Source organism: Triticum aestivum, chromosome 1B (genome assembly GCF_018294505.1).
Source record: "Triticum aestivum cultivar Chinese Spring chromosome 1B, IWGSC CS RefSeq v2.1, whole genome shotgun sequence".
In the NCBI taxonomy this organism is placed as follows: domain Eukaryota; kingdom Viridiplantae; phylum Streptophyta; class Magnoliopsida; order Poales; family Poaceae; genus Triticum; species Triticum aestivum.
Genome location: NC_057795.1, coordinates 446,818,645 through 446,833,102, shown reverse-complemented (window position 1 = coordinate 446,833,102; position 14,458 = coordinate 446,818,645).

The window sequence follows — 14,458 nt, the reverse complement described above, 5'->3', positions numbered from 1 at the left end:
CATTTCTTTTAAAGCCCTGTATGTGGTGTCGCTCAGACGCCCGACTATGGCATTTCTTTTAAAGCCCTGTATGTGGTGTCGCTCAGACGCCCGACTGTGGCATTTCTTTTAAAGCCATGTATGTGGTGTCGCTCAGACGCCCGACTGTGGCATTTCTTTTAAAGACTTGTATGTGGTGTCGCTTAGACGCGCGACAGTGGCATTTCTTTTAAAGCCCTTTATGTGGCGTCGCTTCAGATGCCCGATCGGTGCATTTTATTATTAATATGTTATTGCATTTCCATAAATAACCTTCTTACATGCATCAGAGATTTATTTACCGTTGTGACTGACATCATGAGCATAAAAATAATTTTTAGCACATCATTATTATATTATTCCTGTGTTCATAATGTTTGCGAGTACATTCAAAGTACTCACTGGCTTGTCCCTGGCTATTATCTTGGCCAGATTTCTTGCGCGAAGAGGAGCGACCGTGAGGACAGCCACGGAACCCACATAATGGTGATAGCAGCCCCGCGAAGATAGGAGTTAACTTGGTCAGCTGTTCCCGTGGGAAATGGAGTCCCATAGACACTGACGATTCACAGCCCGCTTCCTCCATCAACCACTAGGAACCATTTGTTATACTCACAGACCAGAATGGTCTTGTACTACATATTTTGTATTTGCTTGGAATTCCTGTATCAAGTTGGTGCCTCATCAGCTAACAGTTATCCTGGGGCTGATGAGCACAAGGGCCATTTTCTGGGAATTAGTACCCGAAGAATCGGTCCCCACAATGGAGGAACAAATTCTTCCTGAGTAACGCTGATTTGTTGAGCAAGTAAGTAATCACGCTCCTTCTAAAGATCTTCATAACTCACTCTTAGCTTCTCAAGATTTTGCTTTCTTTGAAGAAATTCATAAGAAAGCTTCTCGTGATCAGATAAGAGAGTGTTATGATGACCTTGAAGGTTGTCAAACCGAGACTGAAGTCTCTCAAGATTTTCAGTCAAGGTTTTAGTGCAATCCATTTCTTCACCCAACATATCATCACTTTTGTCTAGCATGTTTTGAACCTTTTCAATAGCCTTTTGTTGTTTCACAGCAATCTTAGCAAGTTTAGAGTAGTTGGGCTTGAGGTTTTCATCAGATTCATCCTCACTAGATTCAGAGCAGGCGTATTTAGTTACCTTGGCACCCTTTGCCATGAAGCAATATGTGGGAGCGTAGTCATCATTGCCTTCATCAGCCTTATCGGTGATGCCATTTTCTTCAGAGTTGAAGATAGACTTGCTGAGGAATGCAGTTGCGAGAGCTAGGCTCGCCACACTAGACTCGGACTCCTCAGATGCCTCCTCATCCTCATGTTCCTCAGATTCAACCTCAGAGTCCATTTCCTTGCCAAGGAATGCCCGAGCCTTCTTGGAGCTGCTCTTCTTCTGAGATGAAGATTTTGAGGATTTTGATGATGAAGACTTTGAGGATTTATTCTTCTTCGCATCATCAGAAATTTAATCCTTGTACTTCTTCTTCTTTGATTCCTTATCCCACTGAGGACAATCTTGGATGTAGTTACCAGGTTTCTTGCATTTGTGGCATAGCCTCTTCTTGTAATCACTGGATGAGGAATCAGTACTCCTTGATGATTTCCAAAGCGACCACGTCTTGAGAACTTCTGAAATTCCTTCACGAGCAGTGCTAGTTCCTGGCTCAGTTCATCGGGTCACCAAGGCTGCTACCAGAGTCTTCATCTTCAGACTCAGATACTGCCTTGGCCTTCAGAGCACGTGATCTGCCATAGCTTGAACCACAGAGATCTCTCTTCTCAGCAAGCTGGAACTCATGAGTGTTTAGCCTCTCGAGGATATCAGCGAGATCAAGTGACTTGTAATCAGCACGTTCCTGTATCATTAGTGCCAGAGTATCAAATGAAGAATCAAGCGATCTCAGCAACTTCTTCACCTCCTCATGGTCGGTGATGTCAGTGGCACCAAGTACTTGAAGCTCATTTGAGATGTCAGTGAGGCGATCGAAGGTTTGCTGGACATTTTCATTGTCGAGTCTTTTGAAGCGGTTGAAGAGATTGCGAAGAATGTCAACACGAGAGTCACGTTGAGTTGAGACTCCTTCATTCACTTTGGACAACCTATCCCAGGTAAGCTTAGCAGTTTCCAAAGCACTCACCCTTCCATACTGCCCTTTGCTCAGATGGCCACATATGATGTTCTTCGCTTGAGAATCGAGTTGCTTGAATCTCTTCACATCAGCAGCGTTCAGAGAAGGTGTGACTAAGGGAACACCATTTTCCACAACATACCAGAGATCATTATCAATTGCCACAAGATGCATTCGCATCTTATTCTTCCAGTAGGGGTAGTCCGTCCCATCAAAGGTAGGACACCCAGCAGAGACCTTGATCATACCTGCGGTCGACATAACTAAAACTCCAGGAGGTTAAACCAAAATCACACACAACAAGGGAGTACCTTGCTCTGATACCAATTGAAAGTGCATTATATCGACTAGAGGGGGGTGAATAGGCAATTTTTATGAATTCTTCACTGAGGAATTTGCTGGTCAGGAAATTCCTTAGCGAAGAACTACCTGCAGTGGAATAAGTACTCAAAAGTAAACATAATAGAACACTAGCATAGTCATCATGATGAAATGAAGACAAGCACATAGTACAGAAAGCGTAAACACAGGATAACACAGGATCAAGACGAACAGGCTGAAGAAATTTAACTGAGGAAATTGAGAAAGTCTTCAGTCAAAGTATTCAAACAGATATGAACAGGCACACACCAACTGAAATGAGGAAATGAAAGAGTTGAGGAAATAGAACCAGTAAGCTTGGTGAAGATAATGATTTGGTAGACCAGTTCCAACTGTTGTCTCAGTTATACATCTGGTTGTGGCTAGGTATTTAAACCTAAGGACACACAGTCATCACCGTATTCTCCTTGAGCTAAGGTCACACGGACCTTGCCCAAACACTCGTGGTAAGTCTTCAGGTGACTTGCAAACCTTCACAGACTCGGTCACTCGGCGATCCACAATTCCTCTTGGATGCTCTAGACCATGACGCCTAACCGTCTAGAAGAATCACAGCCTTCAAAGGTAACAAGTGTCGAATCCACGCAAGATCAATCTGTTCAGTGATGCTCAATCACTTTGGGTTTGTAGGTGTGTTGGGTTTGGGTTTTCCTCACTTGATGACTTTCACTCAAAGTCCTCGAAGGATGGGATGCTCTCAAATGACAAGTGTTAGTTTCTCTCGGAGCAGCCAACCAGCTAGTGGTTGTAGGGGGCAGCTATTTATAGCCTAGGGAGTAGCCCGACATGATAAAACATAAATTCCCTTCAATGATATGACCGTTAGGTGGGTAGATATTTTGGGACAGCTGGCGCATAACACAGCAATGGTCGGAAGTTTGACTCTCAAATTCCTCAGGGCTATCATGATCCTCATTGTGTAGGCAATCCACACTGGCGAATTCCTAACTCCTCGGTCAGAACAAATTCCTCATAGACCAGAAGAACTTCGTCTCTGTCACTGAAGAAATCGACTAAACTGTATGAGATTTCCAATGGCTTCACTCGAAGGGATTGGTAGGTGTAGGATTTTGAGTTGAGCATCACATGGAAATTTTTCCTTAGTATTTCCTCGACCCCCTTTAACAGTACGATGTTTCCTATGACTCAAGAAAGAGACAATGAAACTAGGAAAACACAATTCTTCACGCTTCATGTTCCTCAAATGAATTCCAAGTCTTCAAGGTCGCACCAATTTCTTCACTTTCAAAGTCTTCAGAAAGTCTTCAGAAATCCAAAGTCTTCGGTCGAAGAACTTCATTTTTAGGGGTCGACTTTCTCTGTAAATATCAAACTCCTCATAGACTTACAGACATGTGTACACTCACAAATGCATCAGTCCCCTAACCTATAAGTCTTCAATACACCAAAATCACTAAGGGGCACTAGATGCACTTACAGACGTGTTATACGAAGACCCGTGTGGAGGACTCGACGTACAACACAAAGCTACCAGAGTCGCGGAGGAATCTATCCCCACTGGTGATAAGCCGACTATATATGATTTGTAACCCTAGGCCCCCAGTATGTTATAGAAGCTCGGGGGCTAGTTCGTCGATAGTATACACACATGCACAATGCCTAGTATTCACGTGTACTTTGTACACACCCCTATCACTAATATACAGTACCAGGAGTAGGCTTTTTCTTCAACTGCAAGGGTCCGAACTAGGGTAAAACTTTGCCTCGTATTACCATCCAGCCTAACAGTCAGGGATATCCTACCGAATGATATGATGAAATCATATCTGCCAACTACTAAGAGAGAGGTGTGTCTGGGGGTGCAATGTGTGCGAGAGAGGCCTAAAGATAATGTGCGTGCGGGAGACACATAGGCACATATATGTGCGTATAGAGGGCTAGTAGAGACCGTGCGTGTGTATATATGCATGTGAGAGAAATAGTGTTTTTCAACTGAGATTAGTGAAAAGAGTGGTACATAGGCCATGTTTTTGGATACTCTAACTCAGTTAGAGGTTAGAGTTAGATTCTAATCCTGAATTAACCCTGAACTAACTCTAAGTAAAGAGGTGTTTGGATGGCAGGGTTAGATGGAGAGCGGATACGGTGAGGCACCTTCACGGGTGGTGCGAGGGGGAGGGAGGGAGAGGACAAGAAGCTTCGAGGAAGTGGGGAGGGATCTGTTGCGGGAAGAGCGAGAGAAAAAAGTGTTTTTAGTGGTCCCGAGAAGAACTAACCCAAATAAGCACCTCTTGGCTGGGTTAGTTTTTTTGGATGGGTTAGATGCATCTAACCCAAACTAACCCTCATGTTTGGATCTTTTTGGGTTAGTTGAGTCCAAACTAACCCAAACTAACTCTAACCCATGGATCCAAACAGAGCCATAGTAGTCAGAAAGAGAGAGAGAGAGAGAGAAACAAAGAGAGCATGTGCGTGAGACACCCCGACACCCCGAGAGTAATTGTGAGCATGTGTGAAAGAGAAATGTCGATGCATATAAAGTGTGTGCACTTATGCGTTAGATAGAGAGATATATAACGCGTTTGTGAGAACGGGCCGAGGCATAGTGCATCTACGTGTAAACGGCGGTTCTATGCATTAAATTAAAATATAAATGGCATTATTATTTTTGGATGAGATCATGAATTTTGCAAATTGGTATGGACAAAAATCGGTCTATCAGACACCCATACTCTATTGAATTCTAGCATGTGCATGTGTTTATTTCATATTATCGATCCATAGAGTGAGAGAGGTTTGAAATACAGGCAATGGATGCTTTTGCAATTCATATATAAACATTAATTAGTGCACTCCATGTTGTTAGTGTGAAGCACTTTATACATTTGTCACTTGCATGGATACATTCCAAATTGCTAGCTACGAAATAGAATAAATGTCGAATTCAACATAAAGGGGGTTTCAAAGATTCGAATTCATAGGAAGTGCATTCATCTATTTGAACCCAAGATAATGGCATTTGTAAATCAGATGTAAAAGGGGGCATCAATCTTTGTTGTGCGTTTGAACATGCTATATATATTCATACGCATGTCTAACTTTTTTTGCAACCAAGGAGATTATATCTGGAACCATGCATGAACTGAGGTAAGTTGCACATTTTTTAATATATACTCGTGTACAATGTATATTCAAATGTACCCCCTCCATTCCAAAATAATCGTAGCTTTAGGATTTTCAAGAGTAAAGATTTGTGAAGTTTGACAAATCCTGAAAGTTCAATTCAAGAGAACCGAAAACGTTAATGCTTCTGCTCCCAAATATTGAATGAAGCGCCAAATAGGCCTCTGGTCACCCGAAACCGCGCGAGACTAATGTTTGGTGGTAGGAAATTACTGTCCTGACTCTGGCCTGTGTAGCCTATAGGCCCGATGTCCAAAGAACTAAACTGGGGTAGGTTTGTAACTTCACCAAGACGCCAGTCTCAACCACCTCTAAGAAGCATTCATACGCCATGGGCGCCTAAACACCCATGCGCTCGACTGAAATCTATCCTGCCCACATTTGGGACACCTGATATTACTGGCCTACCCCCAACCCGCAATATGTCTGAAATTTTAGATGGGGACCAAGTTTGTAACTTTCCCCAAATTTCAAACAACCGCGTCTCAAACCAAAACATTGTTCCCCCTTAGTTCCCCGCCTCCCTCTGTTTCCCCATTCATACTCTATGGGCACCAAAACACCCTCTCCACCAGCCACGAAACCCCAGCCTCCTCCGTCCTCCACCCCATAGCGGCCAATCCACCGTCGCCCTCCTCCATCATGATAGAGCAGGTACCCCGATGTTGTCGCCCAACGCAACCGCAACTGCAACACCCTCAAGGACTTAGCAGCTGAAGCTGAGGCAGAGCTGCCTCCACGACGCCGACACCGACATGCGCCGTACCATAACCACTCCGACCACGCCGTCCTGCGCCTCACTGCTGCCGCTCCACTGTCACAACCGTCCACCGCACCAGAGCTATTCCCACTATGCTGTCATTCGCCGCCTCGGATCTGGTTCCCCACCGCCCACAGACGGCCACCGCACCACACTCAACAACTTGGCCATGGGTCCGTCCAAGGCTCCACCATCCTCCACAACTTCTCATTTCCAGCGAACCACAAGAAGATCATTGGAAAAACAGAAGGAGGACACAGCACTGCCACCAGACAGAGGTACTCCTCTTCCCTTATTTGTGCAAATCTTACGTCTCTGCTCACACTGTATTCATCCCACGAAAGAAACTAGTTGAGCGCTTCTTACCGCATCTTCTTCGTGATACTAAATGCACAAGGTTTCCTCCCTTTACTATTTCACCTTTGCTAGAGATCAGTAGCCCGCCTGGATTTCAATTCAGGGTCAGTTGAACCGCAATTAAAAGAAGAAGCACCCGCTTAGGCGCGCGGAGCACCTAGTCCGCCTGTTCGCCGGGGAAGCGATGCATTGGTGTCTATCATAGGGGTGTGGGGCGCAGGAGCTGCTTGCGCCCGATCTGGAGGTCGGCGGGGCTTGAATGGATGGCCGGGGGGCGGTGCCAAGCACGGCGGTGCGTGAGGTCCAGGGAAGGGCGCAGGCAGGGGACTGGGCCGGTGGTCGCTGGCGTTTCGAGGAAGATCGTCAACACTGACTGGCTGGAGGTAGATGAAGGCGATCTGCTCATTCTTTGTACATAGGACGGTGCATAAAAATGGACTGACCTATTTGTTTTCAGTCGACTGTTATTTTCATAGAATCCTGTGGTAATTTAGTGTGCCATGCATGTTGTAGAGCTATCATATGTCTCTCATCATTTATTTCTCACCGACCTGCTATCTGCTACCTTTACATTATACTAATTGTGCACACACTTCACCCGTACTCACACTATTGTTTTTTATGCATGGGTATTTCAGACTCTGACGCGGTGTTGATGAATGCAGAAAAGAAAAGAGAGAAGTCGCTCTAGTGTAATTCGAAGATAAGCACTAAGCATTTTAGCGCTCTAAAGGGTGTAGTGTCAGCAGTTGGAGACAGTAAACGTAGCTCTGCAGTTGATGATCTCAATTGCCACACACAACCATCCCAGGTGCTTACTTTAACTTTGTGCTGTCAAATGTGGTTGCATGTTGCATATGGTGGCTTGTATTGCTTCCAATTTGGTTAAATTGCATCTTCTTACTTTACACATTATACCTTTGATAATGACATGCCTTCCTGTTTTTGATACATACTACATATGTCTATTAACCATGTTCGTACATCAAACTAATGCTCCTTTGTATCCCTCATCAATCACTTATGATGAGACACTCACCCCAGTGGGTTACTGTGAGACGCCCTACTCGTTTAAAGAGTGCAGTGTCATCCTCCCCACATGATTGTCAAGAAACAGCAAGGCTAAATGAAGATAGTCAACGTAGCTCTCTAGTTGATGACCGCAATTCCCCCACACCACCATCATAGGTGCTTTCTCTTACTTAGCAGTGTGATATGTGGTTGCATGTTGCATATGGTGTCTACCTTGTAATGCTTCTAATTAGGGTAAATTGCATCTGCTTAGTTAACACATTATACCTGTAAATATGACATGCCTTCCTGTTTTTGGTACATACTACGTCTTTCTATTAACCATGTTCTTAGATCAAACTACTTTTCTTGTGTATCCCTCATCAATCACTTCTGACGATACACCTTCAAGTTGACAGTGTAATATTGGTTGCATCTTTCATATCATTTCAAACATGCATTGCCTCTAATTTAATGAAGTGCCACTTATAATGAGACACATCTAACTTGGTATAGTGATTTTGGTTGGATCTTTCATATGGTGTCTAGATTGCATTGCTTCCAATTTGTTGAAATGCCTTCTGCTTAGCGTTTTTCATACATATTCCATCCTCCTACAATGTGGTTTTCATACATAAAAGTTGTGTTCGTCAGTATCATGCATCAACGAATTTGGAAGTGCGAATTTCATTCCTTTTTCTTGTGTGTTTACTTGACAAGGCAAAATCTGAAAGGACGACGGCACGGAATAATGGTGGTCCTCTAGAGCAACCGAAACAGATGATCTATGCAGATTCTCCTGCTACTCATACTACAGTGCTAGTTCCAAATCTCATCTCCCCTACTCCACAACCCAAGGTGCTTGCTCTAACATGGCAGTGTGATATCTGGTTGCATGTTGCATATGGTGCCTAGCTTGTATTTCTCCTAATTTGTTAAATTGCATATCCTTAGCTTACACATTATACATGTGAATATGACACACCTTCCTGTTTTGGTACATACTACATCTGCCTATCACACCATGTTCTTACATCAAACTACCGTTCTTGTGTATCCTGCATCTATCGCTTATGATGAGACAGTCACGCCTATGGGTTAATATGAGACGCACTACTCTTATAAAGAATGCAATTTCATCCTCTCCACATGATTCTCAAGAAACAGCAAGCCTAAATGAAGATATTGAACGTAGCTCTATACTTGGAGACCGCACTTCCCCTACACCACCATCACAGGTGCTTGCTCTAACTTCGCAGTGTGATATGTGGTTGCATGTTGCATATGGCGTCTAGCTTGTAATGCTTCTAATTAGGGTAAATTGCATCTGTTTAGTTTACATACTATACCTGTGAATATGACATGCCTTCCTATTTTTGGTACACACTACATCTATGTGTTAACCATGTTCTTACATGAAACTACCTCTCTTCTGTATCCTGCATCAATCACTTATGATGAGTCACATTTATTTGTTGCATATTGCATATTATTTCTAGCCTATTGCCATGTATTGCTTCTAATTTGGTCAAATACATTTGTTAGGGCACCCTTTTAATTTGGCAGAGTGATATTGGTTTCATCTTTCATATGATTTCTAGCTTGCATTGATTCTAACAAGTTCAAGCACCTTGTGCTTAGTTTACACAATAGACATCATAAATGTTAGTATGCCACGCCGTCTTGTTTTTCATACATATTCCATCCTCCTATCATGCAGCTGCCTTAAATGAAAGTAGTGTTCGTCAGTATCATGCATCAATGAGTTCTGAAGAGCAAATTTTATTCCTTTTTCTTGTGGGTTTGACTTGACAAGGCAAAATCAAGAAATAGGAAGGAAAAGAGTAAGGAAGGCGATGATGGTGGTCCTATGCAGCAACGTAAATGGAGCATCTGTATCGATTCTCCTTGTACTGATAGTGCATTACAAGGTCCAAGTCTCCACTCCCGTACTCCACCATCCAAGGTGCTTGCTCTAACTTGGTAGTGTGATATCTGGTTGCATGTTGCATATGGTGTCTAGCTTGTATTGCTCCTGATTAGTGTAAACCGCATCTGCTTAGCTTACACATGATACGTGTGAATATGGCACGCTTTCCTGTTTTTGGTACATACTATATCTGTCTATCACACCATGTTCTTACATGAAACTACTCTTCTTGTGTATCCTGCATCAGTCATTTATGATGGGGCACCTTTAAGTTTGCAGTGTGATATTGGTTTGGGTCTTGAATATGATTTCTAGCATGTATTGCTTCTAGTTTGATGAACGCCACCTATGACGAGATAGTTTTAACTTGGCAGAGTGATATTGATTGCACCTTCCATATGGTGTCTAGTTTGAAGTGCTTCTAATTTGTTGAAGTGCCTTCTGCTTAGTTACCACATCATAGGTGTGAATATGTCAAGCCGTCCATTTTTTCATACATATTCCATCCTCGTATCATGACTTTGCCTTTCATCAGAGTAGTGTTCGTCAGTATCATGCATGAATAAGTTCTGAGGAGCAAATTATATTCCTTTTTCTTGTTGGTATGACCACACAATGCAAAATCAATAAAGCTAAAAGAAATTGGCAATGCATTGGATGATGGTGGTACTTCCGAGCAACTGAAACGGAGGTTCTCTACAGATTCTACTCCGCCATACTCCCAACAAGATTCGCAAGACAACGCAAGGCTAGACAGTCAACGTAGATGTGTAGATGATGAGCACATCTCCCCTACTCCACCATCATAGGTGCTTGCTCTAACTTGGCACTATTATATGTGGTTGCATGTTGCGTATGATGTCTAGCTTGTATTGCTTCTAACTTTGTTGAATTGCATCTGCTTACTTTACACACAATGCATGTGAATATGACATGTGTTCCTGTTTCTAGAACATACTATATCTGATCACACGATGTTCTTACATCAGACTACTATTCTTGCATATCCCGCATCAGTCACTTATGATAAGGCACCTTTAAGTCGCCACTGTGATATTGGTTGTGTCTTGCATATGATTTCTAGCATGTACTACTTCTAATTTGTTGAAATGCCATACAGTTTGAACTTGGCAGAGTGATATTGGTTGCATCCTTCATATGGTGTCTAGCTTGCAGTGCTTCTAATTTGTTGAAATGCCTTCTGCTTAGTTACCACATCATAGGTGTGAATATGTCACGCCATCCTGTTTTTCATACATATTCCATCCTCGCATCATGTGTTTGCCTTTCATCCGAGTAGTGTTCGTCAGTATCATGCATGAATGAGTTCTGAAGAGCGAATTTTATTCCTTTTTCTTATCGGTTTGACTTCACAATGCAAAATCATTACAGCTGAGGGAAATTAGTCCGGCAGTGGATGATGGTGGTCCTTCGGAGCAACTCAAACAGGGGGTCTCTACAGATTCTACTCCGACATCCTCCCAACAAGATTCGCAAGACAACACAAGGTTGGACAGTCAACATAGCTGTGTAGATGATGAGCACATCTCCCCTACTCCACCATCACAGGTGCTTGCTCTAACTTGGCACTATTATATGTGGTTGCATGTTGCGTATGATGTCTAGCTTGTATTGCTTCTAACTTTGTTGAATTGCATCTGCTTACTTTACACATAATGCCTGTGAATATGACACGTGTTCCTGTTTCTAGAACATACGTGTACATGATGAGTACATATCCCCTACTCCACCATCACAGGTGCTTGCTCTTACTTGGAACTGTTATATGTGGTTGCGTTTTCCGTATGATGTCTAGTTTGTATTGCTTCTGATTATGTTGAATTGCATCTGCGTAGCTTACAACTTATACCTGCAACAATCACTTACCCATAAGACACATTTAACTTGGGACTGTGATGTAGGTTGCATCTTGCATTGTCTTCTAGCTTGTACTGCTTCTAATTTCCTGAAATGGCACTTACGACGAGACACTTTTTACCTGATAGAGTGATATTGGTTGCATGTTCATATGGTGCCTAGCTTTCATTTCTTCTAATTTTGTTCAAATGCCTTCCGCTTACCGTTTTTTCATACATATTACATCCTCCTATCATATGTGTGAATATGAAACGTTGTCTTTTTTGTATATATTCCATCCTCTTATCATGCGCTTGCCTTACATCAAAGTAGTGTTCGTCTGTGTCATGCATCAACCAGTTATGCAGAGCTAATTTTATCCATCTTCTTGTGGTTTTGACTTCATAAGGCAATATCAAAAAATAGGAAGGAAAAGAGTAAGTTAGGGGATGTTGGTGGTCCTCCGCACCGACACGAACAAAGACTCTCTAGATTTCCCACTGCTACGGCTAATGAAGTTGAAGTCCCAAGTCTACATGATGAGTTCATCTCCCGTACTCCACCATCGCAGGTGCTTGCTCTAAGTTGACAGTGTGATAATTGGTTTCATGTTGCATATGTTGTCTAGCCTGTATTTCTTCTATTTTGCTTAAACTGCACCTGCTGAGTTTATACGTTATACATGTGCATATGACATGGCTTTTTGTGTCTAGAATACACTGCATCTATCTATCATACCATGTTCTTGCATAAAAGTACTGTTGTTGTGTATCCCGCATCATTCACTCATGATTGGACACTTTTAACATGGCAGTTTGGTAGTGGTTGCATCTTGCATTAATTTCTACGTTGTACTGCTTCTAATTTTTCAAATTGCCACTTATGACAAGACACTTTTAACTTGGCAGAGTAATATTGGTTGCATCTTTCATACGGTGTCTAGCTTGCATTACTTCTATTTTCTTGAAAATCCTTCTGCTTAGTTTACACATCGTAGATGTGAATATGTCATGTCGTCCTTTTTTTCTTACATATTCCATCCTCATACGGTTGTCTTACATCAAAGTATTGCTCGTCTCTATCATGCATCAATGAGTTCTGAAGAGCGATTTTATTCTTTTGTGTTGTGGGTACGGCTTGACATGGCAAAATCAAAAAAGAGCAAGGAAAATAATATAGTAGGGAGTGGTGTTACTCGTCGGGTGAAATGAAAAAGGATCTGCCGTCGAGATTCTGCTGGTACTTATAGTGCAGTAGAAGGTCCAAGTCCACCGGCTAAATCTACAAACACAGTATCACCTGCTCCACCAGCTGCAGCATCCGCTTCAACTGTACCAGCATCTCAACGAGTTACTCATTCGTTTGCTCCAGAACTGGACAGTTCCCAAGCTTCCTTCACACCTAACACTACTTCCGAAGCACTGCTGACACAACAGGACTTGGCAAGATCAGATGAACCTCATGAGCATCAACACCAAGATGGTACCTGACTGAGTCAAGTTGTAATTGCATGCTCCTTTATATGTACTCTCACAGTTTGATGTGCACTAACACTTTCCATATTCGTTGCTGAACTAGCACCATGGCGCAAGCAGAAACAGACATCAGGGATAATGCTTGACAGATTAACAAAATCTAAAGGAGGAAGAATGGAGATCCATTTTGAGGCAGGTTTAAAAAGGCCACGTGATGCTACAGAGTTAGCCAAGTTAGTATTAGAGGCAGCCGTTGCCGTTAGGTGTCATGCACGTATCCTCCCAACGTGGATCCAGTACAGGAATGAGAAAGACAATACCCAGTTTAACACCTTCCTTGACAATTTATCCGTAAGTAATGTTATTCATCGCAATTAGTAATATTGTCTTGCTCTGTCCCATACTTTCTAGCTTCCTCCTAATAAGACTCACATTGTTTTTTCAATAGATGAGGTTCAAGTTGGATCTGAAAGATGATGCAACTAAACAAGCATGCACTCATGTTTTTTAGTCTGCTTTGTGACAGTATCGGTACCACCTTAGAAAATCTCACTTTGAAGGCAAGGCTAACAATGAAATCACCCAAACATCTCCAATGGAATATATTACAGGTGAAGATTGGACAGCCGTTGTTAGACACTGGTCTGATCCAAAGTATCAGGTAGGCTATATATATTTGATCAGACCACATATTGAACTTATATTTATGTATGTGCCTTACAAGTGTATCTTCTTCTAGGCTAACTATTTGAAGAACAAAACCAACCGTTCTAAAGTGAAATTCCAACAGATAACAGGATCTCGTAGCTATATTGCACACTGCAAGGCTCTTGTAAATAGCTTCTACTTCCTTCTTTTTTTGTGCCATATTATCGTATCTATATTGACTTGTTCCAAATAGAAAGGAAAGCCCGTGCGGACCAAAAAGAACCTGAACCGAATGCAGTGCAAATCTTCAAGGATTGCCACACCAGCAACATGAAGGGCATGAGCACACCAGTTCAAGCCGCTATTGTAAGTCCTTACTCCTCCTGCCTTTGAACTGATTGGTACTGTGATGTGTTCATTTAACTACTTGGTTTGCAGCCAATGTCAGTTACGTTGTTCACTTTTATACACAGTTGTCTTAACGTATCATTTCACCTTACATGGTTTAAAAGAGATGAATGATATTCTTTTGGTCTTGATCTGTAATCTAGTTGTTATGTTCACGTGCGCACACGATGATAAAATAGCATGTTTGTTTTATATATGTTTGCCCATGATATGAATGATGTCATACTATGTTCATCCTACTTTAGACCATGTCTGTTTATCCTTAGATGTCAACGAATGTGAGGAAATAGACAATACAGTAGGCATGCTACATGGACATATGTTCCG